The 18,290-nt window shown below is 37.2% G+C and overlaps 1 non-coding gene across 1 annotated transcript; it reads left to right on the top strand.

Annotated features, from left to right (window-relative positions):
* The first annotated feature begins 12,364 nt into the window (after positions 1–12,364).
* On the top strand, positions 12,365–12,528 carry LOC111558870. Its single transcript, XR_002739996.1, has one exon. It is a non-coding gene; the product is annotated as a U1 spliceosomal RNA (small nuclear RNA).
* The last annotated feature ends 5,762 nt before the right edge of the window (positions 12,529–18,290 follow it).

Raw genomic sequence — 18,290 nt, forward strand, 5'->3', positions numbered from 1 at the left:
GTCTATCTCTTCACTAATATCACATTGTTTTAAGTATTGTAGCATTATATTGAGTTTTTAAAAATTTTATTTATTGTTTATTTTTTATTAGTTAACATACAATGCAATATTGGTTTCAGAAGTAGAATTCAGTGAATCATTACTTACATACAACACCCACTGCTCATCACAGCAAGTGCCCTCCTTCATACCCATCACCCACCTTGCCCATCTCCTACCCACCTCCCTCCATCAACCCTCAGTTTGTTCTCTATCATTAAGAGTCTCTTATGGTTTGTTTCCCTTTCTTCTCTTCCCCCCTTTTCCCCTATGTTCATCTGTTTTGTTTTCTAAATTTCATATATGAGTGAAATTGTATGATATTTGTGTTTCTCTGATTGACTTATTTTGCTGAGCATAATACATTCTAGCTCCATCTACGTCATTGCAAATGGCAAGATTTCATTCTTTTGATGGCTGAGTAATATTCCATTTCATATATATACCACATCTTTATGCAATCATCAGTTGATGGACATTTGGGTGCCCTCCATTGTTTGGCTATTGATAATGCTGCTATAAACATTGGGGTGCATGTACTCCTTCAATTCTGTGTTTTTGTAATCTTGGATGAATACCCAATAGTGCAATCGCTGGATCATAGTGTATAGTTCTATTTTTAGTTTTTTGAGGAACCTCCACACTGTTGTCCAGAGTGGCTACACCAGTTTGCATTCCCACCAGCAGTGTAAGAGGGTTTCCCTTTCTCTGCATCCCCTCCAACACTTGTTAATTTTAGCAGTTCTGACAGGCATGTGGTGGTATCTCATCGTGGTTTTGATATGTATTTCCCTGATGATGAGTGGTGCTGAGCATCTCTTCATGTGTCTGTTAGCCATCTGGATGTCTTCTTTGGAAGAATGTCTATTGTGTTGAGTTTAGTAAGTTCTTTATAGATTTTGGTTACTAACCCCTGATTAGATATGTCTTTGGCAAATATCTTCTCCCATTCTTCAGGCTGCCTTTTAGTTTTGTTGATTGTTTCCTTTGCTGTGCAGAAACTTTATCTTGAAGAAGTCCTGATAGTTCATGTTTGCTTTCATTTCCCTTGCCTTCAGTGATGTGTCTAATAAGAAGTTGCTCCGGCTGAGGTCAAAGGGGTTGCTGCCTGTGTTCTCCCCTAGGATTATGATGGTTTCCTGTCTTACATTTAGGTCTTTCATTCATTTTGAATTTATTTTTGTGTATCAAGTAATAAAGTGGTCCAGGTTCATTCTTCTGCATGTCGACGTCTAGTTTTCCCAACACCATTTGTTGAAGAGACCTTCTTTTTTTCCATTGGATATTCTTTCCTGCTTTGTCGAAGATGAGTTGACCATGTAGTTGAGGGTACATTTCTGAGTTTCCTATTCTGTTCTGTTGATCTATGTGTCTGTTTTTGTGCCAGTACCATACTGTCTTGATGACTACAGCTGTGTAATATAGCTTGAAATCCAGAATCGTGGTGCCTCCAGTTTTGCTTTACCTTTTCAGGATTGCTTTGGCTATTTGGGGTCTTTTCTGGTTCCATACAAATTTTAGGATTGTTTGATTTTGATAAGGATTGCATTAAATGTGTGGATTGCTTTGGGTAGTATACACATTTTATCAATGTCATTCCAATCCATGAGCATGGAATGCTTTTCCATTTCTTTGTGTCTTCTTTAATTTCTTTCATAAATCTTCTATCGTTTTCAGAGCACAGATCATTTGCCTCTTTACTTAGATTTATTTCTTTTTTTTAAAAAAATTTTTTTTTCTCAACGTTTTTATTTATTTTTGGGACAGAGAGAGACAGAGCATGAACGGGGGAGGGGCAGAGAGAGAGGGAGACACAGAATCGGAAACAGGCTCCAGGCTCCGAGCCATCAGCCCAGAGCCTGACGCGGGGCTCGAACTCACGGACCACGAGATCGTGACCTGGCTGAAGTCGGACGCTTAACCGACTGCGCCACCCAGGCGCCCCTACTTAGGTTTATTTCTAAGTATCTTATTGTTTTTAGTGCAATTGTAAGTGGGGTTGATTCCTTGATTTCTTTTTCTGCTGTGTAGGATTGTATTAATTTTTAAAAGTTTTTAAATGTTTATTTATTTTTGGGAGAGAGAGACATAGCACAAGCAGGGGAGGGGCAGAGAGAGAAGAGACCCAGAATCAGAAACAGTTTCGAAGCTCCCAGCTGTTAGCACAGAGCCCGACGTGGGGCTTGATCTTGGGAATGGCGAGATCATGACCTGAGTTGAAGTCAGATGCTCAGCCGACTGAGCCACCCAGGCACCCCACATCATATTAAATTTTAAAGGCAGGTAGAGTCATTCCTCCAACTCTATTCTTTTAAAAATTGTTTTTAGTGATTATAGATACTTTGCTTTTATATATAAATTTTGGAATCACTTTGTCCATATATACAGAAAACCTCTTGCTGGTATTTTTATTATATTACATGAAACTTAAATAGATTAGTTTTAATAAAACTGGTATCTTTACTATGTTGGGTATTCCCATCCATTAGTATGGTTTGTCTCTTCATTTAATTATTTCTTGGGTTTCTTTCACTGGCACTTTGTGGCTTTCAGCATGTAGATCTTGTGTATACTTTGTTAGGTTCATTACTAAATATTTCATGCTTTGGAAATATTGCAAATTTTATTGTTTTTTAAACTTTTGGTTTCCATTTGTACATTTATTGTAGACAGAAATACAATGGATTTTTGTGTATTCATGTTGTAGCCTGTGATCCTACTAACCTCATTTGTTAGTTATAGGAATCTTTTTCTACATTTCATGGGATTTTCTATAGTGGATACTCATGTTGTCCATGAATATGGGCAGTTTTATTTCTTCCTTTCCCACTGGAATTTCTTTTATTTATTTTTCTGGAATTATTATACTAGCTAGGATTTTCAGTATGATGTGGAATAGGAATGGTAAGTGTGGACATCCTTGCCTTGTTTCAGATCTTAAGGGGAAGCCATTCACTTTTTTTAGTATCAGGTATGTTAGCTGTAGGTTTTATGTAGATGCCCTTTATTAGGTTGAGGAACTCCCTTTCTATTCATACTTTGCTGACTTTTCATCTTGAATAGATGTCAAAAGCTTTTTCTTAATGAATTTTCATGATAATGTGGCTTTTCCTTTATAAGCAATTAATATAATGGCTTTAATCAGTTGTTTTTACAAACATTGAGCCAGCCTTGTATTCCTGGAATAAACACCACTTGTTTGAGATATATTTTTCTTTGTATATATTGGTGGAATCAATTTGCTAATATTTTGTTGAGGATTATTGTGTCTATGTTCATGAAACTGTTCACCTGAAGTTTGTTGCTTGCTTTCTTCTCTTTTTTCTTTGTCTTTGGTTTTGATTTTAGGGTAATTAATGCTGGCCCCCAGAAAGGTGTTGGAAACTGTTCTCTCCTGCTCTATTTTTGGAAAGAGGTTTTGTAAAATTGATGTTAATTCTTTAAATGTATGGCAGAATTCACCAGTGAAACCATCTGGGCCTGTGGTTTTCTTTTTTGGAAGGCATTTCACTATGAATGCAATTTATTTATAGGAGTATCCAAATTACTATTTGATAGTGGATAATTTTGGTAATTTGAGGTTTTCGAGATATTGGTCTCATTCCTCTAAGTTGTTTAATTTACGTGCATTGGCTTATCCAGCCATAGTATCATTTTTTTCCTATTTGACCAATATCAATATATTTTCTGTATTCCTGAAGTTTGGAAATATTTGATTTGGTGATTTTTTTTATGAGGTGCATTTTGTTGTATATTCAGTATACCTTTTCAGCCTGAAGATGTGTGTCCTTCAATTTCAGAACTTTTCTACTTAGTCAATCTGAGCTGCTATAACACAATACCATAGACTGGGTGGCTTATTAATGGCAGAAATGTATTTCTCACAGTTCTGGAGGCTGGAATGTCCAAGATCAAGGTACCAGCATTTTTGGTAACTAGTAAGGGCCCATTTCCTGTTTCACAGTTAAAGTCTTCTGAGGAGGAACCAAGATGGCGGAAGAGCATGGAAGATTTTTGTGTGTCTCACGTCTATGAAATACAGCCAGACCAACACTAAACCATCCTACACACCTAGAAAACTGACTGGAGGATTAACACAACAATCTGCACAACCTGAACCACAGAATTCAGCAGGTATGCGGCATGGAGAAGTGAACTTGGGGAGTGAGAAGGCGCAGGAAGGGAGGTGCTTTTGCAAGTGGAGGGAGGATGGAGACGGGGGGTGGGGAGGAGAATACAGGAAAAGCACCCCTCCCCAAAAGCCGCTGGAGAGAAAGTGGACAATTGGAAACAGCTGCAGGGACTAAACTAAAAAGAGAGAAAGGAGAAAGGAGAGGGTTTAAATTCCATTAAGACTGTAAACAAGGGGAGTGCAGTCTGCAACTCTGCAGCTCAATACCTGGCGGTGCTCTGGTGGGAAGGGCAAATCCCCAGGAAAAGAGTGAGGTTGGGGAGGATCTCGGGCCACTGCTGGAAGGACATTTGGTAGAGACTGTTGAAGCCACCTAGTCCCAGCAGACCTCAGAAAATGGCCACATTCGCTGGTGCTGGAACAAGGTTGTTAAGGGTGAAGCCTGGTGCCAGATGTGTGTTGTGATCTTCCATAATCCCTGAAACGCTGCTGCTACACTATCTTGCGAACTTTTTCTGGGGCAGGCTGGCACCTGGCCGTAGTCTCGGGGCACTAGCAGCAGCAAGGTCCAGCAAGCGTTCCTGGGTGCAGCCGGCATTTGGCCATTGCTCATTCGGCCATTGCTCTGTGAGACCCTCCCGTAGAAGGGTGGAACAGGTCAAAGCCACAGTCCTTCAGAAGTAAGGGGTCAGGGAAAACAGCCGCATCTGAGACAAAACTCAGGAGAGAGGTACTGCCAGGGGCCTGGTCACCGAGAGTGAAAAAGCAGGAAGTGGACGAGAGCTGAAGACAGAGGATGGGTGCGCAATTGCTGATCTGAGAGAACAGATGGGGTAGCTGGGTGGCACTATTTTCACCACTCCTGCGCATGTGCATGTGCACCTATGAGCACCACAACACTCCACCTCAGTAGGCTATCAGCGACATCTAGTGGAGAGTGGAGCCATTACACTGAGCCCTGCCCAACTGGGCCAACCTCGCTCTTCAAGAACACAAGTCTCATCGCTGGCTTACTTTATGGACTATAAAGCTCTACATAGACTGACTTCTAGGGGAAAATGAAGTAATTTCAGTCTTACTTCAGTCTGTTAGCAGGTCTATTCAATTTTCTTTCTTTTTCTTTTCTCTTTTACACTTCTTTTTCTTGAATACAGAAAGAGAAAAAATTCATTTTTATTTTCAATTTTTATTAAAAATATTTTTCTTTAATTTTTATTACTGTATGTTTTACTTTTGTGTAAATTTTTTCAAATTATATTTTACTTCCATCATTTTATTTTAGTCTACTTCAGCATATTCACCTTTTCAAATTTTCAAACGATTTTTTTCTCTTTTCTTTTTCTTTTTTTTCTCTTTTTCTTTTTTCTTTCTCTTGAATGCAGAAAGAGAAAAACTTAATTTTTACCTTCAACTTCTATTAAAAATATTTTTTCTTTAATTTTTTACTATATTTTTTGCTTTTATGTAAGTTTTTTCCAATTCTATTTCACTTCCATCATTTTATTTTTGTCTACTACAGTGTGTTCACTTTTTCAAATTTTCAAATGATTTCCTTTTTTTGTTTTTTGTTTTTTCTCTTTTTTCTCTTTTTCATTTCTTTTCTTTTTATTGAATATAGAAAAAAATTCATTTTTATTTTTAATTTTTCATAAAAATATTTTTCTTTAATTTTTTCTACTATATTCTTTACTTCTGTGTACATTTTTTCAAATTCTATTTTATCTCCATCATCTCATTTTAGTCTACTTCAGTGTATTCATTTTTTCAAATTCTCAAACGATTTCCTTTTTTTTTTCTTTCCCCCCCCTTTTTTTCCTCTAATCTGTCAAACCACTTTCAACACCCAGACCAAAACACACCTAGTATCTAGCATCATTTATTCTATTTGTGTGTGTGTTTTTAATTTTAATGTTTTTTAATTTTAATATTTTTAATTTTAATTTTTCTACCTCATTAATTCCTTTTCTCCCTTCAAAATGACAAAACAAAGGAATTCACCCCAAAAGAAAGAGCACAAAGAAACGACAGCCAGGGATTTAACCAACACAGACACAAGCAAGATGTCTGAACCAGAATTTAGAATCACGATAATAAGAATACTAGCTGGAGTCAAAAATAGATTAGAATCCCTTTCTGCAGAGATAAAAGAAGTAAAAACTAGCCAGAATGAAATTAAAAATGCTATAACTGAGCTGCAATCATGGATGGATGCAGCAGCAGCAAGGATGGATGAGGCAGAACAGAGAATCAGCGATATAGAGGACAAACTTATAGAGAATAATGAAGCAGAAAAAAAGAGGGAGATTAAGGCAAAAGAGCACAATTTAAGAATTAGAGAAATCAGTGACTCATTAAAAAGGAATAACATCAGAATCATAGGGGTCCCAGAAGGGGAAGAGACACAAATAGGGGTAGAAGGGTTATGTGAGCAAGTCATAGAGGAAAACTTTCCTAACTTGGGGAAAGACACAGACATCAAAATCCAGGAAGCACAGAGGACCCCCATTACGTTCAACAAAACCCGACCATCAACAAGGCATATCATAGTCAAATTCACAAAATACTCAGGCAAAGAGAGAACAATGAAAGCAGTAAGGGAAAAAAAGTCCCTAACCTACAAGGGAAGACAGATCAGGTTTGCAGCAGACCTATCCACAGAAACCTGGCAGGCCAGAAAGGAGTGGCTGGAGGGGTAGGCAAACTATAGCCCGCAGTCTAAATATGGCCTGGTGTCAGTTTTTGTATGGTCTTTCTATTAAGGATGGTGTTTACATTTTTAAATGGTTGGAAAAAATTACAAGAAGAATAGTATTTTGCGAAATATCTGTCTTAGTGTCCATAAATAAAGTGTTATTAAAGCCACCCTCATTCATTAATATATTGTCTATGGATGTGTTCATGCCACAATCACAGAACGGAGTAGTTGAAACTACATATGGCCTGCAAAGTCTAAATTATTTACTACTGGGCCCTTTACATTAAAAAAGTATCTAGCCCTTGCTCTGTAGCCATGCTGTCTGCTAATACTTTTTGTAATTTTTTTTAATGTTTATTCATCTTTTGAGAGGGAGAGAGAGAGAGAGAGAGAGAGAGAGAGAGAGAGAGCGCACAAGTGGGGGAGGGGCAGAGAGAGAGGGAGAGAGAGAGAATCCCAAGCAGGCTCCACGCAGTCAGCATGGAGCCCAATGTGGGACTCAAACTCACCAACCATGAGATTATGACCTGAGCTGAAGTCGGACGCTTAACCAAGCCACCCAGGTGCCCCTGTCTGCTAATACTTTTTGTGATGATGGAAATGTTCTGTGTCTATATGGTACAACTTGATAGCCACTAACCACATGAGGCTATTGAACACTTGAAATGTAGCTAATGTTACTGAGGAACTGGTGAATTTTAAATTCTATTTTCATTAAATTTAAGGAGCTACATGTGGCTAGTGGCTACTATATCAGACACTGCAGCTCTAAAATGTTCTATTGTATGAACACGCCATAATTTAATTTGCCCATTTTACTGTTGATGGGCAATTGGTTGTTTCCAGTTTGTAAGTATTGTAAATGAGACTCTTATAACTCTTCTTGTCCATATCTTTGTTTCCCCATATCTGTGACTTTTTGTGCATATGACACTCTGATGTAACTGGAATAGCATGTGAAAATTCCACTACTTCTACATCCTCACCAACTAGGCAGTGTCAGTCGGTTTTTTTTTTTTGTTTTTTTGTTTTTTGTTTTTTTTTGCTATTCTGGTGGATATAGAGCTGTATCATGTTGGGGTTTACATTTGCATTTTCTGGTTCCTAATGAGGCTGAGAGCTTTTTCATATATTGATGATTTCCATGCCAGGACCTAGAACACTTTGATTCTGTGTACCACCCCTCCTGACTTGCATGCTAGTGTTATGTATTTCAACTTTATTCATATATTTACACTGCCTAAGACATTAGTAGTAGTAGTAGTCTTTTTTATTTCTCTCCTCCTCTCCTTATTTACTCTTTTTCATTTTCTTCATTCCTGAATCTGACCTCTTATCTAGGATCATTTTCCTTATGCCTAAAGAAAAACCTTTAGCATGTCCTTTAGTGCTGGTCTACTTATGGTGAATTCTCTCATGTTTTGCCTGTCTGAATATGTTGACATTCAACTTAATTGTTTAACGGTGTTCTTTCTGGGTATAGAATTATAGGTTGGCATTTACTGTCTTTCAGCACTTTGACAGTATTATTCCACTCTCTTCTGGATTGTATTTTTTTCTGAGAATTCAGATATTACTTTAATTATTTCTGCTTTGAAGTTATACTCTTTTTCTCTGGATTTTTTTTTAAACTAAAAAATTTAACATCTGTTCAAATATACAAATCATAAAATTTACTATCTGAACAATTTTTAAGTATACAGTTAAGTAGTGTTAAGCACATTCACATTGTGCAATCAATATCCAGAACTGTTTTTATTTTGAAAACTGAATGTCTGTATTTATTAAACATTTCCCCTCATTCCCTGGCAAGCAACCTTCTATTTTCTGTGTCTATGAATTTGGCTATTCTCAGTACCTCAGAGTGTAATCATGCAGTAGTTGTCTTGTTTTGACTGGCTTATTTCACTCAACATAATGTCCTCAAGGTTTAACCATGGTGTCACATGTGTCAGAATTCTCTTCCTTTTTAAGGCTGAATAATATTCCATTGTATGGAAATACAGTATTTTTTAATACATTTATCCATCAATGAATACTTGTGTTGCTTCTAACTTTTGGCAATTGTGATTAATGCTGCTACAAACATAGTTTTATAAATATCTCTTTGAGTGGCACCTGGGTGGCTCAGTCGGTTGAGTGTCTGACTTCAACTAGGTCATAGTCTCATAGTTCCTGGGTTTGAGCCACACGTCGAGCTTTGTGCTGACAGCTCGGAACCTGGAGCCTGCTCAAATTCTGTGTCTCCCTCTCTCTCTGCCCCTCCCCCCTCACGTTCTGTCTCTCTCTCTCAAAAAATAAAGTATTAAATAAATAAATAAATAAATATCTCTTTGAGACCCTGCTTTCAATTGTGTTGGGGTTATACCCAGAAGTGGAATTGTTGGATCATATGGTACTTCTATTTTTAATGTTTTGAAAAACTACCATACTGTTTCTCTGTATGTTTTTAGGAATTTCTCTTTTTCATCTTTTTTATTTCTAGCAGTTTCATTATAAAGTGCCTAGATTTGTTTTTCTTTTGATTTATATTGCTTGAACTCTAGGGATTTTTGAACTTATGTTGGGTATCTTTTCTCAATTTTAGAAATTTATTTCTATAAACACTGCTTCTACCCCATCATTTCTCCTTTTGGGAATCCAATTACACATATGTTAGACTTTCTCACTGTATCCCTTTGTCTTTTACAATTTCTTCTGTGTCTTCCATATTTATGTCCCTTTGAGTTTCATTCTGGATATTTTTCTATCTTTGAGTTTAATGATTCTTTCCAATGCTGTATAAGATTCTCAAACTTGTCATTTATTTCTTGGATGTATTAATCATACAAAAATATTTTTGCTTTTTGGAAACATGTTTATGATATGGTATTGAATAAAAAAATGTGCTTTACAAAGCCTTTTTTTAGAGATTAAAAAACCTTATAACACACTGCTAATATCATATTCATGGTGAAACACTAGAAGCTTTCCCCCTAAGATCAAGAACAAGATAAGAATGCCCACTTTAACCACTGCTATTTAACTTCATATTGTAAATTCTAGCCAGAATAATTAGGTGGAAGAATAAATAAAAAATATACAAATTGGAAAAGAAGAAGTACAATTTTCTCTATTCCCAGATGACATGATGCTATATAAAGAAAATCACAAAGAATCTATTTAAAGCTGCTAGAGCTAATAAATTCAGGAAAGATACAAGACATAAAATAAACAATCAAAAACCAGTTGTGTTTCTCACTGAAAACTATAGAAAGCTTATGAAAGAAATTGAAGAAGACACAAAAAAATGGAAAAATATTCCATGCTCTTGGAGTGGAAGAACAAATATTGTTAAAATGTCAATACTAACCAAAGCAATCTACATATTCGATGCAATCCCTATCAAAATAACACCAGCATTCTTCACAGAGCTAGAACAAACAATCCTAAAATTTTTATGGAACCAGAAAAGACCCCAAATAGCCAAAGCAATCTTGAAAAAGAAAACCAAAGCTGGAGGCATTCCAATCTCAGACAGCAAGATATATTACAAAGCTGTAATCATCAAGAAAGTATGGTACTGGCACAAAAACAGACACTTAGATCAATGGAACAGAACAGAAAACCCAGAAATGGACCAAAAAACATATGTCCAACTAATCTTTGAGAAATAAGGAAAGAATATCCAATGGAATAAAGACAGTCTCTTCAGCAAATGGTGCTGGGAAACCTGGACAATGACATGCATAAAAATGAACCTAGTCCACTTTCTTACACCATACACAAAAATAAACTCAAAGTGGATGAAACACCTAAACATAAGACAAGAAGACTTCAAAATCCTAGAGGAGAAAGTAGGCAAAAACCTCTTTGAACTCGGCCACAGCAACTTCTTACTCAACACGTCTCCAGAGGCAAGGGAAAAAAAGCAAAAATGAACTATTGGGACCTCATCAAAATAAAAAGCTTCTGCACAGCGAAGGAAACAATCAGCAAAACTAAAAGGCAACCAACAGAATGGGAGAAGATATTTACAAATGACATATCAGATAAAGGGTTAGTTTCCAAAATCTATAAAGAACCTATGAAACTCAACACCCAAAAAACAAATAATCCAGTGAAAAAATGGGCAAAAGACATGAATAGACACTTCTCCAAAGAAGACATCCAGATGGCCAACTGACACATAAAACAATGCTCCACATCACTCATCATCAGGGAAAGACAAATCAAAACCACAATGAGATACCACCTCACACCTGTCAGAATGGCTAACATTAACAACTCAGGCAACAACAGATATTGGCAAGGATGTGGAGAAAGAGGATCTCTTTTGCACTGCTGGTGGGAATGCAAACTGGTGTAGTCACTCTAGAAAACAGTATGGAGGTTCCTCAAAATATTAAAAATAGAACTACCCTATGACCCAGTAATTGCACTACTAGGTATTTATCCAGGGGATACAGATGTGCTGCTTTGAAGGGGCACATGCACCCCAATGTTTATAGCAGCACTATTGACACTAGCCAAAGTATGGAAAGAGCCCAGATGTTAATCGATGAGTGAATGGATAAAGAAGACACACACACACACACACACACACACACACACACACACACACACTGGAGTATTACTTGGCAATCAAAAAGAATAAAATCTTGCCATTTGCAACTACATGGATGGAACTAGAGGGAATTATGCTAAGCGAAATTAGTCAGTCAGAGAAAGTCAGTCAGTCATATCATGTGACTTCATTCATATGAGGAATTTAAGACACAAAACAGATGAACATAAGGGAAGGGAAGCAAAAATAATATAAAAACAGGTCGGGGGACAAAACAGAAGAGACTCTTAAATATAGAGAACAAACAGAGGGTTGCTGGAGGGGTTGTGGGAGGGGGGAGATGGGCTAAATGGGTAAGGGGCATTAAGGAATCTACTCCTGAAATCATTGTTGCACTATATGCTAACTAACTTGGATGTAAATTTAAAAATTAATTGATTTATAAAACAAACAAACAAACAAAGTTGTGTTTCTATACCAGCAATGAAAAATCCAAAAGAGAAATTAAGAAAACAATTCCATTTATAATAGCATGCAATAGAATAAAATATCTAGGAACAACTTAACAAGGGAGGTTAAATACTTATACACTGAAAACTATAAAATATTCCTGAAATAAATTATGACCCAAAGAAATGGAAACACATCCCATGTTCATGGATTAGCAGACTTAATATTGTTAAGATGCCAGTATGATCTAAAGCATCTGCAGATTGAATGCAATCTTTATCAAAATGGATTTTAAAAAATGCTATCAAAAAATGGCTTTTGTAGAAATGTAGAAATGGAAAAGCCAATCCTCAAATTCATATGGAATTGCAAAGGACTCCAAATAACCAAAACAATCTTTAAAAGGAAATAAAGTTGGACGACTCAGCTTCTCATTCCAAAGTTTATTACAAAGCTATAGTAATTAAAGCAATGTAATCCTGGCATAAAGATAGATATATAGATACTTACCTGGCAGGGGAGATACCAATATCACGAAAGGGGTTTTCCCAGGGCGAGGCTTATACATTGTACTCTGGATGTGCTGACCCCAGCGATTTCCCCAAATGTGGGAAACTGGACTACATAATTTGTGGTAGTGGGTGACTGCGTTTGCACTTTCCCCTAAAAAAAAAAAAGATAGACATATAGACAAATAGAATTGAGAGTACAGATATAAACTGAAATACCTATGATCAATTGATTTTCAACAAGGGGGTAAAGACTGTTCAATGGGAGAAAGAAGACTCTTTAACAGATGGCAATGGGAAAACTAGATATTTAGATGCAAAAGAATGAAGATTGACCTCATACCATTTACAAAAATTAACTCCAGATGGATCAAAGACCTAAAGTAAGTGCTAAACTGTAAAACTCTTAGAGGAAAAGATAACAATCAACTTTCATGGTCTTAGATTTGGCAATGTATTCTTAGATATGGCATCAAAAACTTGGACAACAAAAGGAAAAATAAACTGGACTTGACCAAAATTAAAATTCTTGAGCATCAAAGAACATTATTTTAAAAAGTGAAAAGAAAATCTATAGTTTGGGAGAAAATATTTGCAAATCTTATATCTGATAAGGTTTACTATCCAGAGTATATAAAAAAAACTTTTATAACTTAACAATGAAAAGACAATCCTATTAAAAATGGGCAAAGCATTTGAAAAGACATTTATCCAAAGGATATATACAAATGGCCAGTAAATACATGAAAAGATGCTCAACATTGTTAGTCATTAGGGAAATACAAATAAAAATCACAGTGAGATCCCACTTCACACCTACCAGGATGGCTATCATAGAAAAAACAAACAGAAAATAAGTGTTGGCAAGGACAGAAGAAATTAGACTCTCATACATTGTTGGTGGGAATGTAAAATGGTGTAACAGATGTGGAAAGCAGTCTAGTTAGTTCCTTAAAAGTTGAATCATAGAGTTTCATAGCAATTCCACTTTTTGGCATATACCCTAAAGAACTGAAAAAAAAATAGTATCAAACAGGTACTCTTACACCAATGTTCATTGCAGGATTATTCACAATAGACAAAAGGTGGAAACAACTCAGTGTCCATCAACAGATGAATGGATAAGCACAATGTGATACATAATGCAATGGATTATTACTTAGCCAATAAAAGAAATGGAGTTTTGATACATGCTGCAACATGGATGAACCTTGAAAACATTCTGCTAGGTGAAAGAAGCCAGAGACAAGAGGACAAATACTGTATGATTCCACTTATCTGAAATATCTAGAATTGGCAAAGTCATATGGACAAAAAAGTAAATTAGAGGTTACCTGGGGCTTGGGCATGGTGGAAATAGGGAGTTACTGCTTAATGGTTACAAGGTTTTTGTTTTAGGTGATGAAAAAGTTTTGGAAACAGATAGTGGTAATGGTTGCACAATACTGCGGATAATAATGCCAGTGAATTGTACACCTAAAATTGTTAAAATCCTAATTATGCCATACATCTCTTACTACAAAAAATAATTCCAAAAAGTGGTCAATTAACCCAAGAGAAAAAAGAAGTAGAGGCTGGAAAAAACAAAGAAAAGACATAGCAAACTGAAATCAGCTAGCAAGATGATAGATTTTATTTAAATGATATCAATAATTCTGTAAATGTGAAAGATCTATACATACCAGTTAAAAGACAGAGATTGTTGGGCTGGATTAAAAAGCACAACCGGGGACACCTGGGTGACTCAGTTGGTTAAGTCCGACTTTGGCTCAGGTCATGATCTCACAGTTTGTGGGTTCAAGTCCCGCATCAGGCTCTGTGCTGACAGCTCAGAGCCTGGAGCCTGCTTCGGATTCTGTGTCTCCCTCTCTTTTTGCCTTTCCCCCACTTGCACTCTGTCTCTCTCTCTCTTGAAAATAAATAAAACATTAAAAAAAACACAACCCAACTACATGCTCTCTACAAGAAACCCACTTTAAATGTAAAGAAATAAAAGTAAAATGGGAGAAAGATATACCATACAGATATTATCTAAAGTTGACCTAGCTATGTTAATTTCAGACAAAGCCAAGTTCAGAGCAATGAATATTTTCAGGGATAGAAAGGGACATTGCATAATGATAAAGGTATCAATTTTCAAGAAGATATAACCATCCTAAATATGTATGTACTTAACAAGAGAGTTTCAAAATTCATGAGGCAAAAACAGAACTTAAAGGAGAAATAGACGAATCCACAATTATAGTTGAAGATTCCAACATTCCTCTATCAATAATTGATAGAATAAGTAGACAGAAAACCAGTGAAGATATAGATAATATGAAGAACATTATCAGCCAACTTGAACCCACTGACACTTATGAAATACTCCACCCAACATAATACAGACCTTAAGTGCACGTGGAACAATCACGAAGTTAGACCATATTCGGGGCCATAAGAAACATTTGGCAAATTTGAAATAGAAATCATGCAAATCAGACCATATTGGAATTAAACTAGAAATTATCATTGGGAAGATATCTGGGAAATCCCCAAATTTTTGGAGCTTGAAAAGTATTTTTCTAAATAAGTCAGGGGTCAGAGGAAATTCTCAAGGCAAATTTAATAATATTTTTAATTAAATAAAAATGAAAAGAAAACATACTGAAATTTGTGGGATGTAGCAAAAGTGGTGCTCACCAGGAAATTTATAGCATTAAATATTTATTAGAAAAGAAAATCTCAAATCACTAATTGAGAGCACATGTAGAGGAATTAATATAATGATCGACCATGAAATTTAAGCTGGATAGGGAGGGAAGTGAACACATGAAGGGAAGTGGGAGTGGCAGGTTTAATGAATGGGGCCAAAGTACTGTTAGGGTGGAGAAACAATAACATGGGTTAGAAAGGAGGCAGTGTTAGTTGAAAAGTGGGATGCTTGAAGTTGAGAAAAGGGAGGAATAGGGTTTTTTGTTTTGTTTTGTGGTAGTAATTATAAGGTCAGTGGTATGACCATGTGGGTTAGTGGGTTAGTGGGTCAAGTAGGGTGGAGGGCAAGATATTTAGGGGAGAAGAGGTTAAGGAACTGAGAGTCCAGACTATCATTAAGATCATCTATGTGCATACTGCAATGACCCAGAATTATGACAGGAATAATGTTGCAGGGAGTAACAGTGAACTGGGTGCTAAAATCTTCAAGGAAGCAGTGTGAGTCATCCAGGGGTCAGTGGTTGCTCTGAGGACAGACAGTGAGTGATTTAATCTGAGGACCCTCAAAGCTGGGGATTGTTCTTGAGGAGGGAGGGAGGAGAATATCCTGGAAGTGAAAACAAGGAGGATACCTTTGACACTTCCAGGCCTAGTGGTGCTAGAGGTGTGAGAGAGAAGACAGCACCATTTAAAGAGGGCTTCAGGGACACTAAGGACCGTGGAGTTTAATTTCAGTTGAGGGAGAAGATGAAGGGAATATGTAGAGACGCAGTTGCAGAGATAGGGGAATTGGTGATAGCTGTCCATGCATTCTACAAAGCATAGTAGGAAAGGGTTTCAGAAGTTGGGGAGGAGGGATATGGAGTCATAAAAGCGATACACAGAGCTGTCAGACTACACTCAAAGAGAGGAATGGGTCTTGGGAGTCTTAGAGTGACTGACATAAATAGATAAAAGCCATGTTGAGGTTATTTATGATGGTTTCAAGATGAATAGTAATGGTCAGGCCCTGGGAGTGAGAGGTGGTGGTCTGTATCAGTCATGGTTCAGTCAGAGAAACAGAACCAATAGGAGATATATATATATATATATATATATATATATATATATATATATATAAATATATAAATATGGTTTATGTGATTGTGATATATACAGTTGAAACTTGAATACATGTTCCAACTGCATGGGTCTACTTATACACAAATATATTTTTGATAAATACAGCACAGTACTGTAAATATAGTTTCTTTTTCTTATGATTTTATTTTTTTTAAGTGTTTATTATTTTTGAGAGAGAGGGAGGGAGAGAGGGAGAGAGACAGAGAGAGGGAGAGAGAGAGAGAGAGAGAGAGAGAGAGAGAGAGAGAATGAGCAGGGGAGGAACAGAGAAAGAGGGAGACACAGAATCCCAAGCAGGCTCCAGGCTCTGAGCTGTCAGCACAGAACCTGATGCAGGGCTCGAATTCATGAACCGTGAGATCATGACCTGAGGCAAAGTTGGATGCTTAACCAAGGAGCCACCCAGGCGCCCCTTCTTATGATTTTCTTAATAGCATTTTCTTTTCTCTAGCTTCCTTTATTATATGAAGACAATATATAATACATATAACATACAAAGTGTGTGTTAACCAACTGTTTATATTATTGTTAAGGCTTCTGGTAAATAGTAGTTAACTTTTTGGGGAGTCAAGAGTTATACACAGATTTTCTTTAAAAAAAAATTTTTTTTTTTTGAGAGAGAAAGAGAGAGAGAGAGGCAGAGAGAGGGAGACAGAGGATCTGAGGCAGGCTCTGCTTTCTCATCACAGAGCCCAATGCGGGGCTCAAACTCACGAACCATGAGATCATGACCTGAGCTGAAGTCTGATGCTTAGCCAGTGAGCCACCCAGGCACCCATACATGGATTTTCAACTGCATGGGAGAAGTGTCAGAGCCCCTAACCCCTGCATTGTTTAAGGGTTAACTGTACTTTGTCTGGAATGTATGATCTTACAATTGTATATAGTGATTGGATAGCCATTTTTAATGTAAATATGGAAACTCACCTGGGATGTTTGGAGACTGTTCTCTAGGTAACTCCAGGAACTGGACTTACTAAGAAGTTGAGCAAATGTCCATTTTGATTCCTCGAAGTGATGATTCTGGGCTAGATCGTTAGCAGTAGTAGACTTGTACTTATTTAAGATATAGCTGGGGCGCCTGGGTGTCTCAGTCTGTTAAGCGTCCGACTTCAGCTCAGGTCACGATCTCGCGATCTCACGGTCCATGAGTTCAAGCCCCACGTCCGGCTCTGGGCTGATGGCTCAGAGCCTGGAGCCTGCTTCCGATTCTGTGTCTCCCTCTCTCTCTGCTCCTCCCCCGTTCATGCTCTGTCTCTCTCTCTGTCTCAAAAATAAATAAACGTTAAAAAAAATGTTTTTAAAAAAAGATATAGCTGAGATGGTTGGAAAGTGGAGCAACCCATACAAAAGAAGTAGATGAGGGCTGCCACTGGTTACTGCCACAAGTTTGTAATCCAGTTTAATCCAATAAATCCCTTCCTCATGTATTGGCTGAGAAAAGACTTGATAAAGAAGTTGAGACATCTGAATGTCAGGAAGCATTTGATAAATTAGAAGGCAATTGAGTAAGAGACACGATTTAGACTATTCCTGATTATATTCTTTGTAAGTACAGAAACTTTGATGCAAGGGCAAGGGGCTATGTCCCCTCAGAATGGAGAAGGGAGAAAAAAAATGTACCTTCCTTTTTTGTCAGGAAACCACTATTTATACTGCTCTTCTGTGCCAAACACTTTACGTACACTATCTCATGTAATCCTCAGGACAATCCTACAAGGTAAATATTTAATAACCACAAAGGCATAGGCCCTGATCAATCAGAATGGATGCCTTTAGGGGTGCTTGGGTGGCTCAGTTGGTTAAGCATCTGACTTTGGCTCAGCTCATGATCTCTGATCTCGAGCTTCGTGAGTTCCAGCCCTGCGTTGGGCTCTGTGCTGACAGTTCAGAGCCTGGAGCCTGCTTCAGAATCTGTGACTCCCTCTCTCTCTGCCCCTCTCCCGCTCATGCTCTGTCTCTCTCTGTTTCTCCAAAAATAAATGTAAAAAAAAAAAAGAATTGATGCCTTTAGACAATCAGTAGGGCCATACTCATGCACATCAATTGAATATTAGTCTTGTCTATTTTATGGATGAGTAAATTGAGGCACAGTGGGTGTTA

The sequence above is a fragment of the Felis catus genome, chromosome X (assembly GCF_018350175.1).
Source record: "Felis catus isolate Fca126 chromosome X, F.catus_Fca126_mat1.0, whole genome shotgun sequence".
Classification (NCBI taxonomy): Eukaryota; Metazoa; Chordata; class Mammalia; order Carnivora; family Felidae; genus Felis; species Felis catus.